The sequence below is a fragment of the Alexandromys fortis genome, unplaced genomic scaffold, assembly GCF_014885135.2.
Source record: "Alexandromys fortis isolate MF-2015 unplaced genomic scaffold, M_Fortis_MF-2015_v1.1 scaffold_65, whole genome shotgun sequence".
Classification (NCBI taxonomy): domain Eukaryota; kingdom Metazoa; phylum Chordata; class Mammalia; order Rodentia; family Cricetidae; genus Alexandromys; species Alexandromys fortis.
In genome coordinates this window covers 7,915,634-7,928,787 of record NW_026067986.1, presented here as the reverse complement: position 1 = coordinate 7,928,787, position 13,154 = coordinate 7,915,634, and positions in this window count along the sequence as shown.

Sequence of the window (13,154 nt, the reverse complement as noted above, 5' to 3'; positions counted from 1 at the left end):
TGCCGGGGGGGGGGAGTAGGGGGGGATGGGGGAAATGTGCGCGCGTGTGTTCTTCAGGGGTGTGGCCTAATTAAAGTCCCTCCCCTCCCCAGACCCTCAACAAACACCATTCCACTCCCTGTCTCTATGGGCGGGGCTACTTCAGATTACCTCAATTAAACGGAGTCAAATCTTTGTGTCTATTTTGTGAGCAGCTAATTTCACTTAGCATGTTAGCTTCATCCATGTTACATGGATGTCAGCATTTCCCCCTGCTAAGGCTAAGTGTTATTCCATGGCCTGTGTTCTGCCGTTTTTGTTTATCTTTTCTTTTTTTTTTTTATTTCTATCTTTGGTGGCTGTACGCAAAGCTGTTATGAACAACAAATTCCCAAATATTGGATAATAGTTTCGAGATGCAGTAATGTATATTTCAATTGCAGTCATGTAGAGACAAATCACTAATCACAGTTGAAGGTATGGAGGATTATATAAAATACTTGATCACAGAAGCAAAAATTAAAATGCTATGCTGATCTGGGGGAAGCGGAAATAACTTTTTCTGAAAACAAAGCTCGTGATCACTGAATATTTTGCGAGCGTTTCTGGTAATTTACGTACATCTATTCCTAGAATTATGCTTTTATAGGTGTCGAATAACCACCACTATCAAAAATTATTCTAAATGTGTCCTTAAAATAGTGTAGTAAGGGCTGGGCAGATGATGGCTCAGTGGATACAGTTCTAGATATGAAAATCTGAATTTGGGTCTCCGCACGACACAAGAGCCAGGCGTGGCATCTTGCATAGCCCTGACTCCAGGGCTGGAGTTAGTGAAACAAGATAGACCATGGAGGTTGACCAGATAGCCTAGCCAAACACAGTTGAACTTTAAGTTCAGTCTCCTAGTTAGCAACATCTTCCAACTGACAGCCCAGAGTTATCTGGGGGAGTCTCAGCTGGGGGATTGCCTTGATCAGATTGGCCTAGGGAATATTTGTAGGGATATTTTCTTTCCTTTCTTTCTTTTTTTTTTTTTGTTGTTGTTGTTTTTTGTTTTTTCAAGATAGGGTTTCTCTGTGGCTTTGGAACCTGTTCCGGAACTAGCTCTTGTAGACCAGGCTGGCCTCGAACTCAAGGAGATCCACCTGCCTCTGCCTCCAGAGTGCTGGGATTAAAGATGTGTGCCACCACTGCCCGGTGGATATTTTCTTAATTGCTAATTGATGTAAGGTGCCCCAGTCCAGTGCGGGTGGTACCATCCTTCAACAGATAAGCAGAGCAGATGCTAGAGAAAAGAGTAGGCAACTTTTCTTCATGGTTTTTGCTCGAGTCCCTGCCCCTGACTCCCTTCAGTAATTTGTCTGTAACCTCTAAGATGAAATAAACCCATTTCCTCCTCAGATTGCTTTGAGTTGTGGGGTTTATCACAGCAACAGAGATTGTGCTAGGGCATTCAGCGAGAGACCTTTCCTCAGGAAAATAATATGGAGAGCGTATTAGTCAAGGCTTTCTAGAGGAACAGAGCTACTAGAATGAACAACACGTATCTATAAAGGGAATTTATTAGAATGGCTGACAGGCAGTGGTCCAGCTAGTCCAACAGTGGCTGTTTCCCAGTGGAGAGCCCAAGAATCCAGTAGTTACCTGGTGCATGAGGCTGAATGTTTAAGTCATCTTTGGTTTACCTTGGAATCCCAAAGGAGCAGGTTCAAGATAAAGGACTGCCTCAGTAGAGGTCTGATGACTTTGCCAGCAAGAAGGAGGGCAAGCAGGCAAAATGTTTCCTTCTTCCAAGTCCTTTTATGTAGGCGGCTAACAGAAGGCGTGGCCCAGATTTGAGGTTGGTCTCCCTACCACCAACGATCCAGTCAAGAAGAATTCCTCACAGGTGTGCCCAGTTGCTTGCCTTGTAGTTATTTCCAGATGTAGTCGAGTTGGCCACCGAGATGAGCCATCGCAGGGAGCAACAGCAGCAGACACTATGATGTTGGCCTCCAGTTTCCACATAAGCAAGCACCTGAACATACACAAATGTATGCACACATACACACAACCTCTACACACAAATCATCTAATAAATATTATCTGGAGTTGTAGGCAGAAGTTTCTGTCAAGCCTCTCTCAAGTAACCACACAAAGCCTTAATATTAATTATAAATGCCCAGCCAATAGCTCAGGCTTTTTACTAGCTAACTCTTACATTTAATCTAACTTGTATTTCTTATCTATGCTTTGCCATGTGGCTCATGTCTTGTTACCTCATTTTGTACACATCTTGCTTTCTCTATGTCTGTCCTGAGACTCCATTCTCTGCCCTTCTTCCTCCCAGGATTCTCAGTTTGGCTCTCCTGCCTAACCTTATCCTGTTCCGCAATTGGCCAGGCAGCTTCTTAATTAAAACAATCACAGCAACATATGTTCCATAGCATAAAGGAATATTCCATACAGAGCATCTTTTTCTCATACAAAATTTGGGCACCTCTCTGCCAGATCAAAATCAAGTCCCTATCCCCTGACCTGGGCATACATTGCTCTTTGGCCAATTCCTCTGCAACCAACAGACATGGTTTATAGTTTTGTCTGGAGAACGTTGCTGTCTTAGACAATCACATCTGCAACAGAGCATTTAAGAATTGAATCTAACACTGAGAAACTTGCATTGCCCTTGGTGAAGGTGAATGCTAGTTCAGAAACTTTTTGGTTTGGTGAAAACCCAGCCAGGTGTTGAATGTGTAGTGGATTAACGTGTGAAGAGGAAGGACTGACTTCTTTGAGATGAGTAGGTGAGGAAGTGTCTCATCCTCACACAGCCTGGATTCCTGAACCCTGACTAGAGGCAATGTGGGAGTGAAAAGGGGGCACACAAAGAGGCGGGCGGGGGTGGGATAAGGTGTTCTGAGCTCTTGAATGGAGAAACCACAGACCACTCTGCTCCTCCGGTTCCATGTGTTTATTACATACAGCTGAACAGGGAAGGAGATCTAATGCGTGTAGATACATAAGGAGGCAGGCTTAGTATATAAAGCTGACACGGGAAACAGGCTTAGTTAATCTCGGTAGGAGCAGAGTCTGCAGGGACGCAGGATCTTCAGGACGTAAACATGGTGGAGGGGTAAAGCTGTCGTGGGCGTCTTCTGCATACTCTGTCAACATTCTCATCTGGACCCAAAGAAGGCTTTGCCGTTCCGAGGGGGTTGAAGCACTGGGGTCCCTAACGTGGACGCCTCTGTACATTTGCAAGGATCCTTGCTGACTTCAGGGTCACACTAACAGGAGCACAAAGCCACAGACTGAGAAGGTCCCAGAACAAGGGACAAAGGAAGGAGAGAAGCACGAACGAAGCCGTCTCCTAGCAACCTGACGGTACTCAGCCAATCAGCTGCTTCCTCCCAGCACTGCTTGCCGGTTGTTAGTCATCTCCGTATCTCAGTGTCTGTGGTCTCATCTGCAATGCTGACTGCTCAAACGGAAGCGCTTTGTTCACTAATAAGCACAATTAGCACGCAGGAACAACAGAGCAATCAATGCTGTTTTGTCTATCCTGTTTCCCACATCACAGCCACCAATTCATCCCTCTTACCATGCAATCCTGACCTAGGTACGGAGTCACTAAGTGACTGAGACCACCCAGGTACCACCCAGGAACAGACCATCCAAAGGAAGTTCCTAATGTTTCAATTATTGTAGATAGGATCATTTGTTGTCCCTTAGCCCAGCACACACCCATCCCCTTTTCACAGGGGACCCCTAGACAAATGTCATCCAATTGGGGTCTTGAACCTTACAAATCTCTCTGTCATTATAAAAAATACCACCCCAACTTTGCTCAGGGCTCCCTGATCACGCCAATATGTTGGACACATGGAGCGTTCAAGTTCAAACTTGAGTAAGAATAAAGGTGCTTTGCTTTTACATACCATACTTGGTCTCCATTTGTTTTGGGGGGACTCCACGGATCGGGGTTAACAGAGCACTGGAAGGTGGTTTGCGCTTCTTGCTTTAGTCAGAAGTCACAAAGGGAGGGACTGAACTTCATTTTGGTGGCCGTGGCCCAGCGCCGCCGCCAATGGGTTTACGCAATTTCTAGTTCCGTAAGTTGATGAGAGATCAATATACACTTTTTGTTTGTTTCTTTGTTTTTGGAGACAGGCTTTCTCTGGGTGACAGCCCTGACTCTCCTGGAACTTGCTATGTAGACCAGGCTGACCTCGAATTCAGAGAGATTCACCTGCCTCTGCCTCATGGGTCTAAAGTGCTGGGATTAAAGGCGTGTGCCCCCACCGCCTGCCAATATTCACTTTTTAATACACCTTCCACCCAGACCTTTCTCTTGTCATTCTCTTTCCCAGCCATCAGTTTCCCCTTATCACACCTTTATCTCTCGTTCTAGCTACCAATGGCTCCACATCCATTTGGTAGGAGCCTTGTGATCATTAGCATTCGAGGTGCCGTGTGTGTGTGTGTGTGTGTGTGTGTGTGTGTGTGTGTGTGGTGTGTGTGTGTGCATACTGACTTCACAATTGGATTTATTACCCAATCACTTCTCTAGTTTTGCAAACACGGTTTCTCACTGAAACTAGAGTTCACTCACTCGGATAGACCGACTGGCCGACAAGCCTCCAAGATCTCTTTCTGTATGCCAGTCTGAGACTCCAGCATTGGGGTCACAGACGCAGACAACCACGCCAGCCTTCTTAGGTGGGCTATGGGAATCTGAACACACATACTTGTCCTTGCACAAGAACGTTACCACCGGTCTGGAGAGATGGCTCAGCAGTTAAGAGTATTGCCTGCTCTTCCAAAGGTCCTGAGTTCATTTCCCAGCAACCACATGGTGGCTCACATCCATCTGTAATGAGGTCTGGTGCCCTCTTCTGGCCTGCAGGTATACATGCAGAAAGAATATTGTACAGATAATAAACAAATCTTTAAAAATAAAAGAAAGAAAGAACATTACCACCTGAACCACTTCCTTCGTCCCCTTGTCCGGATTTTTCATACACTTGCATATTGTCGGTCTTCCGCATGGACTTCAGACCCCGTTGTTACCGCTTGTGTTTGTGTGCACACACCACACCCGCTCCCTGAGAGACCTACCTGTAGGTGCCAATGGAAGACACTTCCGAAAGGCACCATCAGCGTTTGTCATGGCTTACACAGTCTCTGAAGCGCCATGAAGACGGGAGTATAAACACAGCGCTGCACCTAAGACTATGTGTGCAGTGGGCCTCCTGTCCAGAGGACACCCAAGCTGAAGTCTAAGTCATGCTTGCGATCAGTAAACATTAGCATTCACTGCAGGTGGTGGAAATGCCCAGACAGCTGTACAAAGACGTTTCTCACAGAAGCAGAGCGGTGTGGTCCATAGCAGAAGAGGTGGCCCTGCCCTAATGTCTTCAGGGATTCACGCCTCTTTCATCCCCTCCCTGCCCCCCCCACACGGATGCCCCCCTTCTCACAGTGTCACTGGGTCCGCATTTCCCACAAGCAGATAAAAGGAAAGATAACGCGGCGTGATTTGTCATTGGCTATAACCAAGTCACCTGACCACAGTCAACTACAAAGATAGTTTTGTTTCTGAGCAACCAAAACCCAAGAATCTTGCCATATAGAAGACTGGAAACAGGTATAGGAGGGTGGCTACTACTCTATCTCTCGGGAACTTGAGCTGCCCTGCTTTGGCCTCAGCCTGAACCCCATCACACATCCGTGTTACCATGGAGATATCTTGATCCTCACAGTCAGAAGCCAATCCTCAGCCACACCCAGTCACTAACTTACATGACATGTGTCCACTTTGTCCTCCAAAGAATTAAAAGTGCTACAAACGCAACCATCCGTCAAGACAGTAAGCAGACAGAGAGACTTCCTCTAGCAAGAACAAAGGGAGACAGACAAATGCAAGCTCAGACACGCCTCTTCTATGATTGCAAGAACTCTCAGAGATTCTCAGCCCTGGTTATTCTCTTGGAGGCCTCTGTTCTCCTTGTGTCAAGCTATACTTCCGAGGTGTGCATCCCCTACTCAGAAGGCAGACAGATTGTCATCAGTCTCTGACTAAGAGAGCTTGAGTCATCCCATTTAGGAAGTCTGGCTGCTTGACCCCACTCTCTGCAGCTGGTTTGCATCTGCATCCTGTACCCACAGCCAGAGCAAGCTACCCTAAGCATCCTTAAATAGGGCACCTCCCACCCTACCACCTCTCCCAAGGCACTGCATGGAAGGGAGGGATAAACTCCAGACATGCACATCTGCCTCCAACAAACATTTCCAACATGTGTTTCTTGTCCTCAGTTTTGTCTACATACGTGTTCTATGACTTCTAAATATAAGAAAGAAAAAGGGGGGGAGGGAAGGAAGGAGGGAGGGAGGGAGAAGAGGAGGAGGAGGAGGAGGAGGAAGAAGAAGAAGAGGAAGAAGAAGAAGAAGAAGAAGAAGAAGAAGAAGAAGAGGGGGGGGGGAAGGAAAGGAGGGAGGGAGGGGAGGGGAGAGAGAGAGAGAGAGAGAGAGAGAGAGAGAGAGAGAGAGAGGAGAGTGTAACCTTTCCTCTTCGTTGTTAGTGCCACTGGAGTCTGGCTTGACAGGGTAAAAAACAAGCCCATAAAGGAAACCTAAGGTACAGTAGATATTTTCCTAGGTGGATCCAAAGCCTGGCATTAAACAAATAGCTTTGAAGACAGTCTCATAAAGTACCTTGCTCTCTCTCTCCTCTCTCTCTCTCTCTTCCCCTCTCCTCTTTCTTTTCTTCTGTGTGTCCTCTCCTTCCTTCTTTCTTTTTTAAAACATCATCGCTTTTGTTAGTAACGTGTGGTACTGCCCCAGCTTTGCATAGTCAAGATAGAGTCAAATCACAATGACTGTAGGCTTTTGTGCACAATCCAGGGTTCAGCCACAGCCCCAGAGCTGGGTGTGGCGGCTGGCTCTTCTGTATGGGTTTGACCAAGGCAGATACACCCCGTAGATGATGATAAGATGGTGGCGGTGCGGTCCCTTCCCACAGAAAGCCTAGGTAAACAGTCCTTCAGAGCCTTTTGCTCCGGGCATCCTAGATCTTATCGCTCCTTTGGGTTAGTTACTAAAGGCAACAAATTGAAAATCAACGTCAAGTGATAGCTTGGTCCTAAGATGGCTGAAACAGAATGGTCATTGTTTTTACATACACACACACACACACACACACACACACACACACACACACACACGTGCACACATGCTCATTGGGATTTTTTGATCTTTTTGTCTTTTTCTTTGGAGCACAGGATTTGCTCCAAATTGAGCCTACTTTCAAATTTAGTTGGCTTACTCATTTATATATTTTGTTTGTTTGAGACAGGGTTTCTCTGTATAACAGCCCTGACCATCCTGGAACTAGTTCTGTAGACCAGGTTGGCCTCGAACTCACAGAGATCCACCTGCCTCTGCTTCCCAAGTGCTGGGATTCAAGACGTGTGCCACCACCGCCCGGCTTTCAATTTTAGTTTTAAAATGTTCCCTGTGAGATAGCATCCTGGTGGCCTGCCTCTGCGCCACCAGTACTCTCAAGAGTTTGTTGGTTTGTTTCTTCCGCTCGGGCTCAGCTCGCTAGAATTCTGGTTCTACTAAAAGCCCTGTGATGCTAAATGACACCTTTCTTTTTCTAGACTGCGTTTGCAATGCCCATCCTAAATGCGCTATGCTTTAGATGAGTTTCCATCACTAAGATGAAGTAACAATGTGTTTACATCTTTACGTTGACATCATTCCTTTCTCATGTTTTCATTTTTACCGAGAAGCCAGCTCTCTGGCCTGTCTCGGACCCGTGCAGGCTTCACGAGTTTCCTCACTCAGTTCTCAAAGCTCGGTCACTGCTCTGTGGCTGCCATGCTGAATTTCTCAGAAAATTTGCCTTCGCTCACCTTACGTTAGGCTGACGAGGCCATATTCATGATGGAGGGTTATGTCCTTTTGAGATAATTTCAAACACCTTTCCCGATCCCTTCTGCTATGATGAAAAGCCAGAGCATAGCGCCCCCGCTGGCAAGAGTGTGATATTGCACCGCATCAGACCCCAGAAGTGAATTAATGGTCTCGACCACTGGGCTCTGAAACACTTTCAAACCCCAAACACATCCAAATCCACTGACCGAGAGTTGTGTAAGGATGCCCTGAGGCCTACCAGCCGTTCTCTGAAGGAGCCAGCCTGACACATCACCTTTTGCTGCCATCTAGTGACCTTGCAAAGTGCAAGAGATATTTGCCCTATATGCAGAGATTGCCTGTGTTATAGCAGAACTAGCAGGCTTTGGTCACTGGGTGCTCGACAGAATCATAAGTCCCCGTGCGGTTCATGTACCTCCCCTCTCAGGGGGGATTTTTATTCAGTGTTTTCTTGCCCTTTGAACTCGGAACTAGAGCATCCTCTTGGATTTAACTTGGGAAATTATACTTGGACTATCTCTTTTCTGTACCCATACAAGATAGGAGATCTGTTGGGTATCCCTGTGCGTGTCATCTTTTTTCTTTAATATTTATTTATTTATTATGTATACAATATTCTGTCTGTGTGTATGCCTGTAGGCCAGAAGAGGGCACCAGACCCCATTACAGATGGTTGTGAGCCACCATGTGGTTGCTGGGAATTGAACTCAGGACCTCTGGAAGAGCAGTCAGTGCTCCCAACCTCTGAGCCATCTCTCCAGTTCCCGTGTGCGTGTCATCTTTAGCTGTCAGCTGACAGTATCACATCGTCCCTGATCCCAGCATTCCAGGAGACGCAAAGCAAGCCCTTGACACAGGCGTATTTAGGACTATTACCGCCAGCCCCCAGGAACCAGAGCTTGTTTGGGGTGCATGAAGAAGGCAATGGCGTTCCAGGAAAGACAGAGAAGGCGGTTACCCTACTACAGCTGGCGTGATTTGTTTTATTTCCCTGTATCAGCGAATTACTTACTTTTTTTTTTTTTTGGCCAGGTGGTACGGAAAGAGAGGGAGAGAGAGGGTCACCCAGGTCCTTTTCTTATCAGTGATTGCTCACTGGTAAGCCCCGATGCAGAGGAAAGTGGTAGACTGAGCAGATATTAAGAAGTGAAATCAAAACCATTGGGTTAGTATCCTGCACCGTTTACGGTGTTCTAGCAACCATGGGGTGCATAGCATGAGCCATGAAAAATGAATTAAGGCCAGCTGGCCACGGTGGTGCATACTATCTTTAATCCCAGCACTTGGGAGGCAGAAGTAGGCGGATCTCTGGTTGACCCAGAAAGACCCTGTCTCAAAAGAAAAAAAAAATTGAGGGATTTTGATGGTTTCACATATGAGTTAAACACTCATACCTGCATTGAAACTGGTGTTAACCCAATATAAAGATGAGTGGTTAATAATTGCTTATTCTTTCCCCAGAATGAGGTTAAATAGCAGCAGAAGCAGCAAACCTTAATGAACAACAAACACACCGTGGAAATGTAAAGGAAACAGTTTTACATTTGTACTTCAATGACACCTGTCCCTGCTTTTGAAGCTACCCCACCCCCGGTTCACCTTGTGCTGCCCCCCACGGAGGCGTTCATTTAGCTCTGAGAGTCATTTTCCCCTTCTGAGCTTACTGGATGTTGTCCTTACATTATACGTGCTAGTCTGGCCCGAACCCAACCAGAGGAGCTTAGGTTTACTTTCTACTGAAAGCTCTTCTCAGTTATTTGAAGAGACGAGGATGGTTTCAGCATTTGCTGTAAACCTCACACTGCTCATCAGGGGGCGCTAGCCTCTTTGTAGGAGCAAAGGCTGCTTCAAGTCAAATCTTGGCGACGTTCTTGTCTCCGCTAACCCGTTCCAGCTGGATACTTTGTAATCACTTCCCGGTGTTTTAAAGAAACACCTTTCTTAACCAACTCACACCTTTCACGGTTTTAAACCATTCAGTAGATGCTCCTTTGAGAGCAGGACGCTGGGGGAAGAGAAAATGGAAACCCCAACGTAGAGATTTGACTACTGCTTCACACTGAAGTTCATTGGTAGAGTTTTTTCCTCCCCTACATAAGGGAATACGAATTTAAGTCACAGGGGACATTTGCAGGATATCTCTGACTAAGGATGGACGGGTATGTACAAGCAACAAAGACCTTCCACAATAAAATCGCTTGGCCAAATAGAAGGACAAGTGAAAAGGGCCTTAAGGGCCTCGTAAAAGAGAAAATTTAAATGGCCAATAAGTACGTGAAAGGGCAAAGTACACCAACTGCACAAAGACATCATTCACCAGAGGGGCTAAAATTCAGTAACAGTGAGTACCAGGAGAACTCAGAAAAACTGAAGTCAGGCATGGTAACCTACACCTCTGTCCACAGCATAGAAGACGCAGAGACAGAGGCATTGCTGTGAGTTCCAGGAGAGCCTGGGCTATAAAGTGAGTGCTGAGCCAGCCTGGCCACATAGCGAGACGTTGTCTCACAGAACTATACATAAATCAGATTAAATCTATTTATACTGATGGTGGGAGTCTAGATTTGTGCAACTACTTTAGGAAAGTGGGGGTTAGTAGTTAATAAAGCCGAAGATATGCATATTCTATGCTCTTCTTCTTAATATATAGCAAAAATATACACCAAAAGATGTGTGTGCCAGAATTCCCACTGTGTCAATCTTCCTGCCCATAATACGGGTATTTTTTAATTGTTAGGTTAAATTGCACAGTAATCTTAGTGTCGTTAAGAGCCTAGACTGCAAAGCCAGAGCAGTGTTTATAGTTTCCTTCTTCCAGCTTGATGGCAAGGGTAAACCATTCCTTTCGTAAAAATGGCTGCATGTTTTCACACTTACTGTATTTTACGCAAATTGATTTATTTCAATTAAAATGCCATAATAAAGCCAGGCCGGGTGGCCTAGACCTGTCATTTCGGCTCCTTGGGAGGCAGGGTGCAGGAGAATTGCAAGTTCAAAGCTAGCCTGGGCAAGTTAATGAGACTCTGTCTTAAAATAACATGCTAAAGGGGTGGAGGGAACTGAGGCTTGTAACTCAGGGGTGGGGTGCTCACCTGACTTAGAGTCTACCTTCAGCCCTGCAAATTAAAAAAAAAAAAGACATATGGTAACGAGTGTGCCTGAGGAGTATGCATGAGTATCTGAATCCTTCTCTGTAACTTCGGGTGTTTAGAAGTGGAAGTCTGGGGCATTTATTGACAGCAGCTGTAAAAGGAAGATGACGTCACTAAGAGAAGACAGGAACTGTGAGCCTCTTTTCCCACTTCCTTTATGAATCGTCACACATTTACGTCCACGACAAAGAAAGGTCGATTGCTCTTCTGACCGAGTTGCATGCTCCTGGGACTCCTTGGTATTGGTAAGAAGGGAGACCCACGTGTTCCTTGGATAGCGCTATCTTATTATTGGCCAGCATAGACAAAAGCTTACATGTTTTTATGGTAGACTCAGTTGCACAAAGTGATAGAGAAGTAAGTTTGAAGTCCATTCCAAAAGCTGTTGGATTATGGGAAGAACTGCACTTTCTAACCACATCAGTTCTGCAGCCATAGAGAAGGGGGAGAGCCAGACGGCCCTTTCTGGGCTCCGGCCACCACCATCAGTGTTATGGTGAATCAGATTTTCTCTGCCGAGTTTCCTTCTTCAGCTGGCAAAGTCTCAGTTGCCCTCAGGCCATTTCTACTTGGATGCCTAAACAGGCCCTAAAGGAAACATTTTCCTTCTCCTGTCCCTGCCCCCACCCTCCATTAGCCTCTTCTAGTATTTATAATTTTCTGGTTGGAGGTTTTCTTTCCCTAGGAGGGAAGGGCACACTGGAGCTTGATCCTCATTCTTGAGTTCTCTCCACTTCCTGTCTTCCACTAGACTCATCCTTCTAACACCCCCGGGGCCAGTTCTGACCACTCACAGGCATCAAGGCCTCCAGGATCCTCCCATAGTGGCTCAGGGAAATTTAAGTTTTGGGGTCAGGCTCCGGCTCTGTGGCTGCAGAGATGTGACAGCTGGTGGGCAGGGCCCAGAGCCTCTGGCTGACACAGCAGCCTTGGGAGCTGCCAATCACCGCCTTACCCATTTTGGCTGCTGGATTCGGTTCTAGGTCCCTGTGCACACAGAGAACTGCAGATCACTACTTTCTCTGTGAGTTTACCCCTCTGATAAATGAGCCTTTTGTTATACTCCATCCTGGGCTAGTGTGAAACTCCTTTGTATGGCAACAGACCATCACAAGAATAAATAAATTGTAATCCACATATAATGGCATATTCTATAATCAGTTCAAGGGAAGAATTGGATCTAAATGCATTGGCAGGAAAAGGTCCTCATGGTACACAGTATTGCTAAGTGAAAAAAGCAAGGAACAATCCAATTTAAATTATTTTAAAAGTAAATCTCTTTAAAAGTATAATTATGTCTACCATTGGTAAATATACCAACAGTTAGGATTAAAAGGTATCCTCATTGTTGTATCGTTTTTGTTATCAATAATCTAAGTTGAAGAGATTACTGGCAGTTAAAGATGTAGGTATACTGCCCTTGTAATGGACCTGAGTTTGGTTCCTAGAATCTACATTGGGTGACCTTCGTGACTACCTGTAACTCCATCTTCAGGGGATCTGATACCCTCCTCTTGCCTCCACAGACAACTGTGCAAACATTCGTGTGTGTGTGTGTGTGTGTGTGTGTACATACACAATCAAAAGTATTAAACATTTAAAAAGGGAATTACTTTTATGGCTAGAGAATATAGTAACATGAGAGTTGATAAACATTTCATTAAATGTAATAATACTTGGGCTACAAGTTATACACATCCTCCAGACATAATTAGATGAGACTTTGTCTATTTGATGCACAGCTGTGTTTCCCGCACCTAGACCAGTGTGGTGGTTTGAATGAGAAGTGTCCCCCAACAGGTGCAGGCCTTTGAACACTTGATCTCCAGCTGGTGGTGCTGCTTGAGGAGGTTAAGGAAGGTGTAGCTTTGCTGGAGGAAGTGCATCACTGGAGGGCAGGTTTTGGAGAAAGTACATCACTGCGGGGCAGGATTTAGAGGAAGTGCATCCTTTGGGGCAGGCTTCAAGGGATCAAAGTTTCACGGCCATTTTCAGTTCTCTCTCTCTCCTTTGTGTTTGCAGGTTAAGATGTGCGTTCTCAGCTTCTTGTTCCGCTACCATCTCTGCTGCTTGCTGCCACACTTCCAAGCCACCTTGGACGCT